At 42.2% G+C, this 12,593-nt stretch overlaps 1 long non-coding RNA gene across 1 annotated transcript; it reads right to left on the bottom strand.

Annotated features, from left to right (window-relative positions):
- Positions 1-5,140: 5,140 nt before the first annotated feature.
- On the bottom strand, positions 5,141-8,210 carry LOC137600743 (uncharacterized). The gene is made up of 8 exons (XR_011036979.1): positions 7,568-8,210; positions 7,195-7,352; positions 6,778-6,922; positions 6,098-6,596; positions 5,894-5,995; positions 5,524-5,645; positions 5,320-5,384; positions 5,141-5,225 (listed from the first exon to the last, which is right to left on the bottom strand). It is a non-coding gene; the product is annotated as an uncharacterized lncRNA (long non-coding RNA).
- Between the last annotated feature and the right edge of the window lie 4,383 nt (positions 8,211-12,593).

Genomic DNA, 12,593 nt, shown 5'->3' with positions numbered 1-12,593 from the left:
CAGCCAGGAGGTAGTGGTACAGTGGTCTTCATATTATTGTTTCTCTTTAAAAATATTCAGCTTTACTAATTTATTTCAAAATGGAGGTTTTTGACATGCTTTGTATTAAAATACCAAATGCTGTGGTAATAGATGGGGTTAATAGAGATGATAAAGAGGAAGTGGGGCAATTTTTAGAGCGATATAGACCAATCAACAGGGCAGTTTTGTTGACTCTCCAGAGTCTGAATTCCATGGGGTGTGGGTAGTAGGGTATGTGTCAGGGTCTGCTTTGCCTTTATTAGATCCACTGCTACCGTATACTTTTACAATGAGTTCTGGAAACCAGTGTTATATTAAGAATCTATCAAAAGTTTATTCTTCAAAGGTATGAAGATCAAAGACTAAGACATATTTAGCTGACCTTAAGCAGGTGGCTAAACTTTCTGGTAAGGATTATGGTGAGGTGCTGCAGGAAATGATGGCCCAGATCAGTGACTCCATTGCAGAGTGTTACCCTGTCGATCCTGCTAAAATGGAGGAGACAACTGAAGAGCAGATAACCCCAGACCCACCTAAAATGGCCACCACCTCAGTGCCACTAATCCATACTAAGACCACGCCCACTGTAAGACCAAATGAGCGAACTTCTTCTATTAACATTGCTGCTACTGATCTAAATCCACCTGAGGTCCAGAGATATGTGGTGGAACACATTGTAAAAAGTGAGGATGTTGTTATGCACACACGTTCATCGCACAGGCTCCGTGTTTTCTCTGGACGAGTGCCACGTCCACAACATGAGGTTGACTATGACTCTTGGCGCTCTCGGCTGATTTGATTATGAGAGACCCAGCCATCTCTGAAATTCAGCGGACACGTCTCATCCTTGACAGCTTACTACCCCCTGCTGCAGACATTGTGAAACATCTAAGCCCTGATCTATCAGCTGACATCTACATCGAGCAGCTGGACTCAGCCTACGGTACAGTGCAAGATGAGGAAGAGTTATACGCTAAATTTATGGACACTCTTCAGGATACAGGAGAAAAAACACCTAACTATCTGCAGCGGTTACTGGTGGCGTTAAATCTTGCTGTGAGGGCAGGCGAGGTCCCTGAAAGTGAAGTGAATAAGCATCTGCTGAATCAATTTTGTAGAGGCTGCTGGGATAATACAATAATTTCAGAACTTCAGCTCAAACAAAGAAAGTTGAGTCCACCATCATTTGCTGAATTTCTGTTGCTACTCAGAACTGAAGAAGATCGAGAAGCTGCAAAGATTCACAGAATGAGACAACATTTAGGAACTGCAAAACAAAAAGTCACTTCCCAGGCTCAATTCGCATATGAGGAAGAGGAGAAGGGGATATGTGCAACGTTGACCACACTCACTAAGCAACTCACTAAGCAAATGGCAGCCATTCAACAACAGCTATCTGTCTTGACTGCAATGCAGTCTCAAGTGCAACATGGTTCCTGTGCTTCCAGACTCGGTCATGCTACGAAACCTCATAGTACACCAAAGACTGCTGATACTGCTGTTGTAAACCCAAAGCCTGGGTTCTGCTTCCATTGCGGTGAGGATGGCCATATCAAGCCTCAATGCAACAATCCACCTAACTCTGCCTTGGTTAGTGCAAAAGGAAAACTATTCAATGACAAGAAACAGAGATTCATTCATTCATTCATCTTCCAACCTGCTTAATCCGCTAACGCAGGTCGTGGGGAGCCGGTGCCTATCCCGGCAGTCTCAGGGCATGAGGCAGGGGACAACCCGGGCACGACGCCAGTGTACCGCGGAGCCACATAGAAACAAACAATCATTCACACACACACTCACTCCTATGGTCAATTTGGGACCGGCCAATCAACCTGAAGCGCATGCTTTTGGAAACAGAGATGTCAAAGACAATTTTCCAGATCTGATCAGTTAAACTAGACTCAGTTCCTGTTGAGGGACAAACAGGAACTGTGCTAGACCCATCCTGTCCTGCCATGTCAAAAAGAACTGTTCAGTGTGCAGAGTTGCAGCTTTCTCAACCTAGGGCAACAGCCAAATTGCCCAGAGGCCTAGTGGGTTCTCGCTGTACAGCAGAAGTTAAAATAACAGGTCACAACTGTCGGTGCCTGTTGGATACTGGGTCACAGGTGACTACTGTACCCGCCTCACTTTTCAATCACTATCTTCATGATCACCCAATCCACTCACTGCATGATCTGTTGGAAATCGAGGGAGCGGCAGGCCAATCAGTCCCCTATCTTGGCTATATTGATCTGTCAGTGACTTTCCCAAAACCTTTCTGTGTCGAGACATTGAGATTTCTACATTGGCCCTTGTGGTTCAGTCCTGGCTCTTCTTCATCTGTGCTTATTGGCATGAATACGCTTGAGCCTCTGTACGAACAATATATGTGTAATAAATCTTCAGCATTTCAGCCAAGTACTCAAGGTTACAGAGCTGTATTAAAAGACACTGCAGCTGACGCATCAGCAACGTGACACTGGTAATGTTGGATTGGTTCGACTCTTAAGCAAAGCCCCAGTGCGAGTTCTGGCCGGCCGCACTTTGGTGATCGAGGGCACAGCTAGAACCCCCTCTCCAGCAGCCAACCAGTCAGTCTTACTTCACCATCCTTTGTCAGCTCTGCCTGGTGGGTTGTGCGTCAGCAGCTGTTTAATCTCACTTCCAGCTCATGTTCCCTATAAAGTTCCAGAGATTGTAACCAACGAGTCAGAGCAAGATGTTTATATTCCATCCTTCAGTGTTATTGCAGAGCTTGAGACCTACCACTGCATTATGTCTCAGTATCATGTGACTGATCTCCCAGCCAGAATCACACAACAGTCTTCCAACTTGAATCTGAATTTTGGCAATTCTCCCATAACATCAGAGTGGAAGGAGCGAGTCACTGAGAAGATCAATGCAATATCTGAAGTATTCTCCCACCATGATCTTGACTTTGGATGCACCAACCAAGTTAAACACCATATCACTGGTGTGATTAGGGAGTCAACATCTCCTTTTTCATCTCCTATTGTGGTCGTCAAAAAACAGAATGGCGATGTACGGTTTTGCATTGACTATCGTAAGCTCAATCTCCAGACTATAAAAGATGCCTATGCCCTGCCAAACTTGGAAGAGTCTTTCATTGCCCTTACCAGTTCAAGATGGTTTTCGGTACTCGATTTGAAATCAGGATATTATCAGATTGAAATGGAGGAGGCAGACAAACCCAAGACTGCTTTTGTAACTCCGTTAGGTTTCTGGGAATTCAGCAGGATGCCTCAAGGAGTCACCAACACACCAAGCACATTCCAGCAGTTGATGGAGCGATGCATGGAAGACCTTCATCTCAGGGAAGTGCTGGTGTTTCTTGATGATCTGATCATATTCTCAAACACTCTAGAAGAGCATGAGAAAATACTACTGCGAGTACTGAACCGGCTGAAGGAGTATGGATTAAAGCTTTCTCCAGAAAAATGTAAATTCTTCCAGACTTTAGTCCGTTACCTGGGGCATATTGTGTCAGAGAGCGGTCTTGAAACAGATCCTGAAAAGATTGCTGCCATCAAGTCCTGGTCCATTCCCACAAACTTAAAGCAGCTGAGATCGTTCCTGGGTTTCGCAGGGTACTACCGCCACTTTATTAAAGACTATGCTGTCATCCCCAAGCCTCTCAATGATCTAACTTGGGGTTACACCCCAGTCCGAAAGACCAAACCTCAGGCATCCACCAAGTTTCACTGCAGCTCAAACCAGCCTTTTGGAGAGCAATGGAATCAAGGTTGCCAACAAGCCTTTGAGACCCTCATTGACAAACTTTCATCTGCACCAGTTCGGGTTCGCTGACCCAGCTCTTCCTTAAATTTTACACACAGATGCAAGCACTACAGGTTTAGGTGCTGCCTTGTATCAAGAACAGGACGGAAAGCTTCAGGCAATAGCTTTTACCAGCCGTGGTCTTTCACAGAGTTACAGCAGATATCCAGCCCACAAACTAGAATTTTAGCACTTAAATGGAGTGTCACCGAAAAGTTTCAGGACTACCTGTATGGAGCAGAATTCACGGTAGTGACAGACAGTAACCTCCTGACCTATGTTCTGACATCAGCTAAACTGGATGCTATTGGTCATCGTTGGTTGGCTGCTCTTTCCACATTCTCCTTTAAGTTGCTCTATCGAGCTGGAAAGCACAACTATGATGCAGATGCACTCTCTCGGCGACCCAACACAGCCCCTGCCGAAGAGTCACCCAAAGATCATGAACTTATTCACCAGTTTGTATCCCACCATCTTGCAGACACTGATGTCATTTCTCCTGACATTGTTGACGCAATCTGCCAGAGTCAGCTGGTTAAAGCCTCTCAGGCCGTTGATTCTGGTCAGTGTTGCATGACCCTGATCAAGTCGCTTTCCCGCAAAGCCGATGCTGTTCCAGAAAGTTACATTTCTGAAGATCACTTACCTGTTGTTCCAGCGCTGTCTCACTCCAGCTTGAAAGAAAAACAGAGGGCAGACCCAAGCATGAGAGAACTCATTCATCAGATGGAGACAGGAGAGAAAGTCCCACCAACAGCTAGGGTGGAATTGCCCGACCTCCCTCTCTCGTTGCCAGAATGGACAAGGTTAGAGCTCATAGATGGTATCTTGTACCGCAAGCGTACAACAATGCATCCTTGTCATACCAACTTGTTCTCCCTGATGAACTCCGCCCTTTTGTACTGAAGAGCCTTCATGATGATTTGGGCCACCTTGGAATCGATCGCACCCTTGATCTTGTTCATGCACGGTTCTATTGGCCTAAGATGGCTAAGGACGTCTAACAAAAGATTAGGACCTGTGGCCGCTGTGTGCGAAGGAAAACCCTTCCTGAGAAGAGTGCACCACTTGTCAATATCACCACCCCACATCCCCTCCAGCTACTCTGTATGGATTTCCTGAGCCTCGAGCCTGACTCTAATAATGCCAAGGACATTCTTGTTTTAACAGATCACTTTACAAAGTTTGCTGTGGCCCTTCCAACACCAAACCAAAAGGCAAAAACTGTGGTTAAGTGTTTATGGGACAATTTTATTGTCTATTATGGCATCCCCGAGCGTATCCACACAGATCAAGGAACAGATTTTGAATCAAAATTGATCAAAGAATTTTGTGAAGTTGCAGGAATCCAGAAGAGTTGAACCACATCGTATCATCCCAGAGGCAATCCCGTGGATTGGACACTTTTGAACATGCTTGGAACACTGGAAGAGAAGTAAAAGTCAAAATGGAAGGACTATGTGAAACCATTAGTTCATGCATACAACTGTACTAAGAACGATGCAACTGGTTACACACCTTATGAGTTAATGTTTGGCCGAACACCCCGTCTTCCTGTCGATATGGTTTTTGGACTACCACTGCTGGGGACCAAGTACAAAAGTCATTCACAATATGTTCAAGGGCTGAAGTTACGACTGGAAGAGAGTTTCAAAATAGCCTCAGAGAATGCTCATAAATCAGCAGGATGAAACAAAACACGGTTTTATCAGAGAGTCATACCAGCAGCATTGGAAGCAGGTGATCGATTGCTTGTGAGGAATGTCTGTCTCAGGGGAAAACATGTTTGACAAGTGGGAGGAAGACATCTTTGTAGTGGTTAGCAGAGCTGGTGATCTCCCAGTCTACAAAGTGAAGCCGGAAAACGAAGTTAGACCCACTCGCACACTCCATAGAGACCTCCTTCTCCCCTGTGGTTTCCTTCCATCTAAGGAAGACCATAGGGCATCATTTGAAACAGTTCCTTCTGTAAGACCATGTACTCGTTCTCGTCAATTTGTTGACCACTGCAGTCAAGATGCTGACAGCTCTTTGGAATACCTTGCTAGTGATGATGATTTTGAGACTGCAGTTTCATTGAATCCAAACTTACCTGCAGTCCAATTCACCATGGACAAAGACATTCCAGCTCCTGTTCCTTCGCAATCATGTGTAGCTGTCCAAAGCAGTCCTCTAACTCCTCCGTCTGTCAGCCCTGTGGTCTCGGAAGTATTTGAAGAGGAATCAAGGGTGGAAGAAAATCTTGTTAATGAGTCACAAATTGAAAACTTACCTGATATAGTATCTGTAGACTTACCTGTACCTGTAATGATCACTGCTGTGAGTTCTGTGGGTAAAGTTACATCTGAAGAGTCATGCCAACCAGTTGCCACTGACGCAGATCCACCAGTTGCCACTAATGCAGAGCCACCAGTTGCCACTGACACAGAACCATTAGTTGCCACTGATGTAGCTGACCATGACCCAACTCTTAGACGTTCAACCCGTGAACGTATAGCTCCTGACCAACTCCAGTATACAGCGCTACACCTACACCCAGGTTGATCATTACCCTCTGAAGGAAGTCAAAGGTGTTCTTCAGTGTTTTTGGATAATCCAAGGGAAGAGCGTATATTAGTCCAAATGTAATGCAAAAAGCTTGTGCATGGCTTTCAACATCATCCACAACAATATCACCTTCCAGTATGACAGCAATGCTAGAGGGTTCAAGGTGCAGGGCATGTGGAAGTGGCTGCTGTCCGTCTTCAGGTATAATAGTCAACAAGAACTTGTGTGACATTGGTAATATCAGTGCCCTGCAGATATAAAGTAAGGTCACAAACTAATTTGAAAATTTTGGCTTCATAGTGCAAAACTTTCAACATACCAAATTGTGCAAATTATGTGTAATACCTGGACATTCTAGTGGTATCATTTGTTATTAAGTGGCCCAGCCCTCCTAAGTTATCTGTTTACTTATTGTTAGTGTAGACCCACCTAATTTCAAACTGGACTAAAGTAGTTGCAGTTTCTGATTTCAGTGTGTTACAAAAATTTCTTTGAAAAAAGCACTTCCATCATCGCCAAGGAAAATTGGAAGACATCGCAGGACATCAGTCCTCATGGCCTCGATATCATGGGTCTAAAATTGGGGAAAATGTGAAATAAGGAGAAGCATTTTCTGAAGAAATTGAATCATATGTTTCCAACTTGAGTTATTTAAAGGAGTAGTTTTACATGTTAGGAAAGGTATGTTCTTGTCATACTGAGCTAGATTATAGGGTCGATTTCACTTCCATGTCTGTATGGCAAATATTTGCCATAGCTGGTTATCAGGGTATTTTTGTGTTTGGAAACTAGAACATTGTCAGAATGATACCACTTAAACAGTATAAAAAGAGACAGAATGCTTACTGTTTTTTCAACCTGGGAAAGGATCTCCTTAAGTGTCTTTCCAATTATTCAGTTTTAGATTTGAAGATCTCAAGGAAACGTAGGGTATGGCGGTCCAAGGACTCAAAGAAGTCCCACACAAGATCTTTACTTGCTGCCCTTGTGAATTCTGCAAAGACCTTCAAGGATAAAACAGAATACAAACAAAACATTTTGTACCAAGTTAAGAGTTGACCACAATATTATCATATAAAAACTATGAATGAGACTATTTTGCATTGTGTACAACCTTTGTGATTTTATGTCTAAGCAATGTGTATAGTTAAATTATTTGCTTTTTTTCTTATTCCCCTGAGCATGAAACATCCTGTATTTATTTAGCATATTTGCTTACCTGTTGTTTTCTGAAAAGAGCTGGCCATCGTTCCAAAATCAGTTTCACAGAGGGCTGCTCTTCCTCAATTTCTTTGTGTCTTAATGATAAGGTCTTGTTCATCAGCTGTATCACAAGGACTGCATTTGGGAACCTTTTCTTCACTTCATTTTCAAGCTGCTGTCTACAGGATTCAAGTGTTGAGGCATCTTGACCCTGTGGAAAATTTGTTTCACTTCTTCTGGGTCTCTTGAAGTTTTTAGGTTTCTCTGTCTCAGTCTATATTCAATATTTACAGAGAAATATGGCACCTCAAATGTAGAAGGCCATGGTTCACATGAGGTAAGTGGTGATGTCTCTTCTGTGCGTGGCAGTTTTTCTGTGTCAGACGACCCAGGTGAGGACAGAATCAATGCTGAAGACAATGCACTGGCTGAAGATATACTGGCAACAGATGTTACAACTACATTTTCCAGAGAGACAATCTTCAGTGTAGGCCTATCAGGCAGGTCAGTTATATCCGTAAGGTTGCAAAAAGTATAGTTGAACTCTGGGTCTTCATAGTGAAGCATGAAGTCATACTGCTGATCAAGTGTTTTTTTTCTAGCTCGCTTATTAGCTCTTCCAAAGAATTTGGCCTTTTGTGGAAAGTTACTTTTCAAATGTCATTTTCAGAAACTGGCCAGGACTGGTCCATGGTTCTGAAAAAATAACATAGGATATCAGCACAAACTTTAACGCTTTAGGGTCACAAACAACTGGCCTTTCACTCTGTCGCCAGAGAAGGGAAAGGCATCATTTAAGTCTTTCAACTCAGTTACAAGCAAGTTTGAGCTATTTTAACAGACTTCATAAGCTCTCAAATGTTTACAATTAGAACCTGCTGAATCTGCCTGAATTCCAGAAGGCCTGCACATGAACCAACAGACACCACCATGTCAGCTGCATACTTAACACTAGGGATGCGCGAGTACACCACTATCTGTATCTGTGTCTGTATCTGTTCAACCATTTAAATGATCTGTATCCGTACCTGTACTCAGAATGGGTGGGGCTTAAACCGGACGTGGGTGTAGTTTAACTGGAAATGGGTGAGGCTTAAATCGGTACATTACTTTAAGTCTGAAATTGATATGGATTGATCAGAAGTTGCTATATTGATTGTTTATTTTAAAACTATTTACAGAAAAGCCTCAAAATTGAGATTCAAATCAATATTTTTGATCACAATAGTAGGACAACTATTTACAGAAAAAGTTTTTATTAAATCAGAACATTAATATATTAAGTGTTTTTTGAAGTATATGGATGAATATTTACAGAACAGCCTCAAAATTGAGATTCAATGCTTTTGATCACAGTAGTAAAGGAACTATATACAGAACATTTTTTATGAACTCAGAGCATGAAGTGCATTTATGAATACAACGCATGCAATAGGAAATTATGAACTAAAGTATGTATGAACAAGAATTGTCATACTCAACACAAATTTCAATTTTTTTTTGTTTTCCTTTTTAATTGTTTTTAATTTTTATGATCAAACTGTTTTTTTCAATTATTTATTTATTTTTACCACCTAATGTTCTTGCCATTTTTTTCACACAAAGTTAAACAAAGTTTATTAAGGTGTGTGTACGTGTGTGTGTGTGTGTGTGTGTGTGTGTGTGTGTGTGTGTGTGTGTGTGTGTGTGTGTGTGTGTGTGTGTGTGTGTGTGTGTCTAATGAGGGTTTGTCTGAGAGGGTGACAGAGAGGGAGACAGAGAGAGAGCAAGTGTGGGTGTGCATGTGTGTGCGTGCGGGCGCTGATACAGTTAAAATATATATACTGTGTAGAAACTATTAATTTGAACTGAAGTGAGAAAGTGTCAAACTAAGAGCAAGCAGGTCAGAAAAAAAAAAAAGACTGGAGTGGAGACGATGCAACACCAGCAGTTTTCAGCTCTGTGAAATGCACAGTGTAAGCGCAACAAAAAAAACAAGAAACGAGTTCACCAAGTAACCTTTAATAGAACAAAAAATAGAGACAAGCTGAAGACAACCTTAGGAAAGCAAGTGAAGCCACGCACAGTGAAGCCACGCACAGAGGGATCAGTCAATGTCTGCGTATGCGCGAGACTGGGGCAGTGTCTCTGTAGTGTCTCCGTAGGGAGGGGTGGGCGCTGTGTCAGTTCTGAGGGTTTTCCTTCAGCTATGCCAGCTGGGATAGGCTCCAGCTCCCCGTGATGCGTGCAAGCGGATGCAACGGTCAGGAAAATGAATGAATGAATGAATGTATGAACGTGCACGAGTAAGTTTTACTAGTAACATGCTCGTACTCGTCAAAAATGCATTATCCGTACCGGATACTCGTCTGAAGCGAGTACTCAGCTTGACCCTACTTAACACTATCTATGCTAACAGATGTCGCTGTAAGGACTATGTTTTGATTCGCATTTTTTGCCAACAAATGGTGCTGCACATTGTCTGGAAAGGAAGAAATCATTGCATTATTTACTTTGTCTATTTCCAATACTGGTTTAAAAAATGAAGCAGAATGTAAATGGTAAGCCATCATCTTCTGACGTTGATCAGCCAAAGTCAGAGGAACATTTCTGAAGTTGTGGGGTCCCCTAAATACTTGCTTAAAGACTTTGTGTTTTCCCTCAAATCTCATAGTCCACACATCTACAAGTGGTCCAAATACTTGAATTAGATGAGGATAATGCTCCAAGTAATGGTGTTTTGGACGGAGTTTGTAGTGAGGGAATGCCTCTCGAACTAATGTTCTATGCTCTGACAACTTGAAATCCAGATAGTGGAGTGACTCCTCAGTAAACCTTGTGCAAATCACCAACTCCACCACATCTTTCAAGCAGAGTAAAACCTCCCATGATTTATCTTCTTCAGGGATATAATGGCCAATCAACAGGGGAAGGAGTCTGATCAAGCTCCAGTTTTTATGACCATTACCTGCAATGGTCCCTTTAGCATGGAATGTTTTAGAAATTATCTGAGGCTGGTTTTCTTTGTCCGAATGTGTGCCGGGAAATTCCTTTATGGCATGATTCATCATCTTAAGTGTGAAGAACTTCTTTTTTATGAAGTCCTGAATGCAAAGACACAACTCAGAAGGAACCATGCCCTCAAGCAAATCACGGAGGATATCAGGGGGGAAGCCATTAACAACATGAAAGTGCTCCAAATGAACAGTTAAAGGCAGCTCCCTTTCACACCCTATTGCTTTGCTATCTGGGCATCCTGGTGGACTTCCCACACATGTCGGTCATGGTCTTGTTTTGTTCTTAAGCAGAAGTGACCAGACCTGACTTCATTATCTTGTATGTTCTGTCGTGTAGCCATGCAAAAGTGGCAAATCTTATGAGAGGAAACTTTCATGGAATCCTGCCAAGGAGTGAGCAGCCAAATTATCTACTGCAATATACAGAACAGTTCCTTTGACACTTGAGCATAATTTTTCAACATATACACCATGCTTTTCAAGAAGCACAATATCCCGAAGGAGTGGATGAAGGACTTCAGAGTACCCACATACTTTGACAGTGTTTGTCTTACAAAGAAGAGCTAGAGTAACTGTATTGAGCTGAGAGAGGAGCAATATACTGCAATATACAGAACAGTTCCTTTGACACTTGAGCATAAGTTTTCAACATATACACCATGCTTTTCAAGAAGCACAATATCCCGAAGGAGTGGATGAAGGACTTCAGAGTACCCACATACTTTGACAGTGTTTGTCTTACAAAGAAGAGCTAGAGTAACTGTATTGAGCTGAGAGAGGAGCAGAATTTGGGTCCAATATTTAGTAGAACCCAATCTATTTCTCAGATTTTGTGTTTATTTTTAGAGGTCCACAGAGGGTTTACAACCTCAAATTCATCAATGTAACGTGCCAAGGAAATTTGAAAATTTTCCTCCACTAGTAAAGAATTTGTTTTGAAACGTGAATGATCCTTGAAGGCACTGTCTCCTCCCCAATCACCATTGCTAACTGTGAGAGCTTTGTCTGAGATTTAATCTTTGTTTAACAATATCTGGAGCATTTTAAGGACAGTTATGTATACAACTGATTGCATGTGTTCACTTGTGACAAACTTAACAGGTTCCACAATTTTAAACTCTCTCACCATGTAAGAGGCTCTTTTGCAGGAGGTGGATAGGGACCCTCCTTTTTGAGTATGTTTCAGAATGGCATCACTCTCTGAGATTGCACTTACTATATCTCTTGCAATAGATATGTCTGCATCAGGATAGTAGTTCAAGAGTACTCTCTGAATAGCAGAAAAATGCAAAGGTTTTGACAGTCCATTATCTGTCTTATTCTGTCCATTATTCTTGTGTAACCACCATGTTTCAATTTATAAATTTTGAGTAATTGTCCTCTCTTTTCACATGTGAAGTTGTAAAACTTAGATATCCACTGCATCAGTGTTGGTTGTCTGCGGTCAAACCCTAAACAAAGCAATAAATTAGATCACAAAAATAGCATCAAAAATAATTCACATACTTAAGTGAAGACATTTAAGGTGAATTAATTTTGGCAGAGCAAGCAGGGCATCTTTTGTCATTTAATCCAGAATGACAACACCTAAACAGTTATGAGAAATACACACCAGGTTGTTTCTTATTTGGTCATGGCTGTGGTCATTCTGCCCTGCATCTCTGCCCAAATTAATTTACCAAATATGTAAATGTTAATTTGAAGCAGAATAACAAGGTAGGAGTTCTGTGGGTAATCAATTATGATTTGCAATAGAATCATATTTAGGTCACATTACAACGGTGACGTTAAAGGCTACATTACAACGGTGACATTTACAGACTTCAATCAGTTTTTCAAGGGGGGGGCTCGCGGACCTAGCCATTAAAAATCAGGCTTAATAACTACTGAATTTAGCGTAATAACGACTGATCCGGTTACTGAACAGAGGACGGAGAATCAGAAGAAGACGGAAAAGTTTTAAGTTGCGGCAGCTCACGATGGAACAAAGCTTGCGTGTGTCAGAGCTCACCGGGGAGCGAACATGATGTCGTCCCGAGCGGAGCG

The sequence above is a fragment of the Antennarius striatus genome, chromosome 8 (genome assembly GCF_040054535.1).
Source record: "Antennarius striatus isolate MH-2024 chromosome 8, ASM4005453v1, whole genome shotgun sequence".
Classification (NCBI taxonomy): Eukaryota; Metazoa; Chordata; class Actinopteri; order Lophiiformes; family Antennariidae; genus Antennarius; species Antennarius striatus.
The sequence above is the reverse complement of the archived record's forward strand: the minus strand, read 5'-3'. Positions and strand labels throughout refer to the sequence as shown.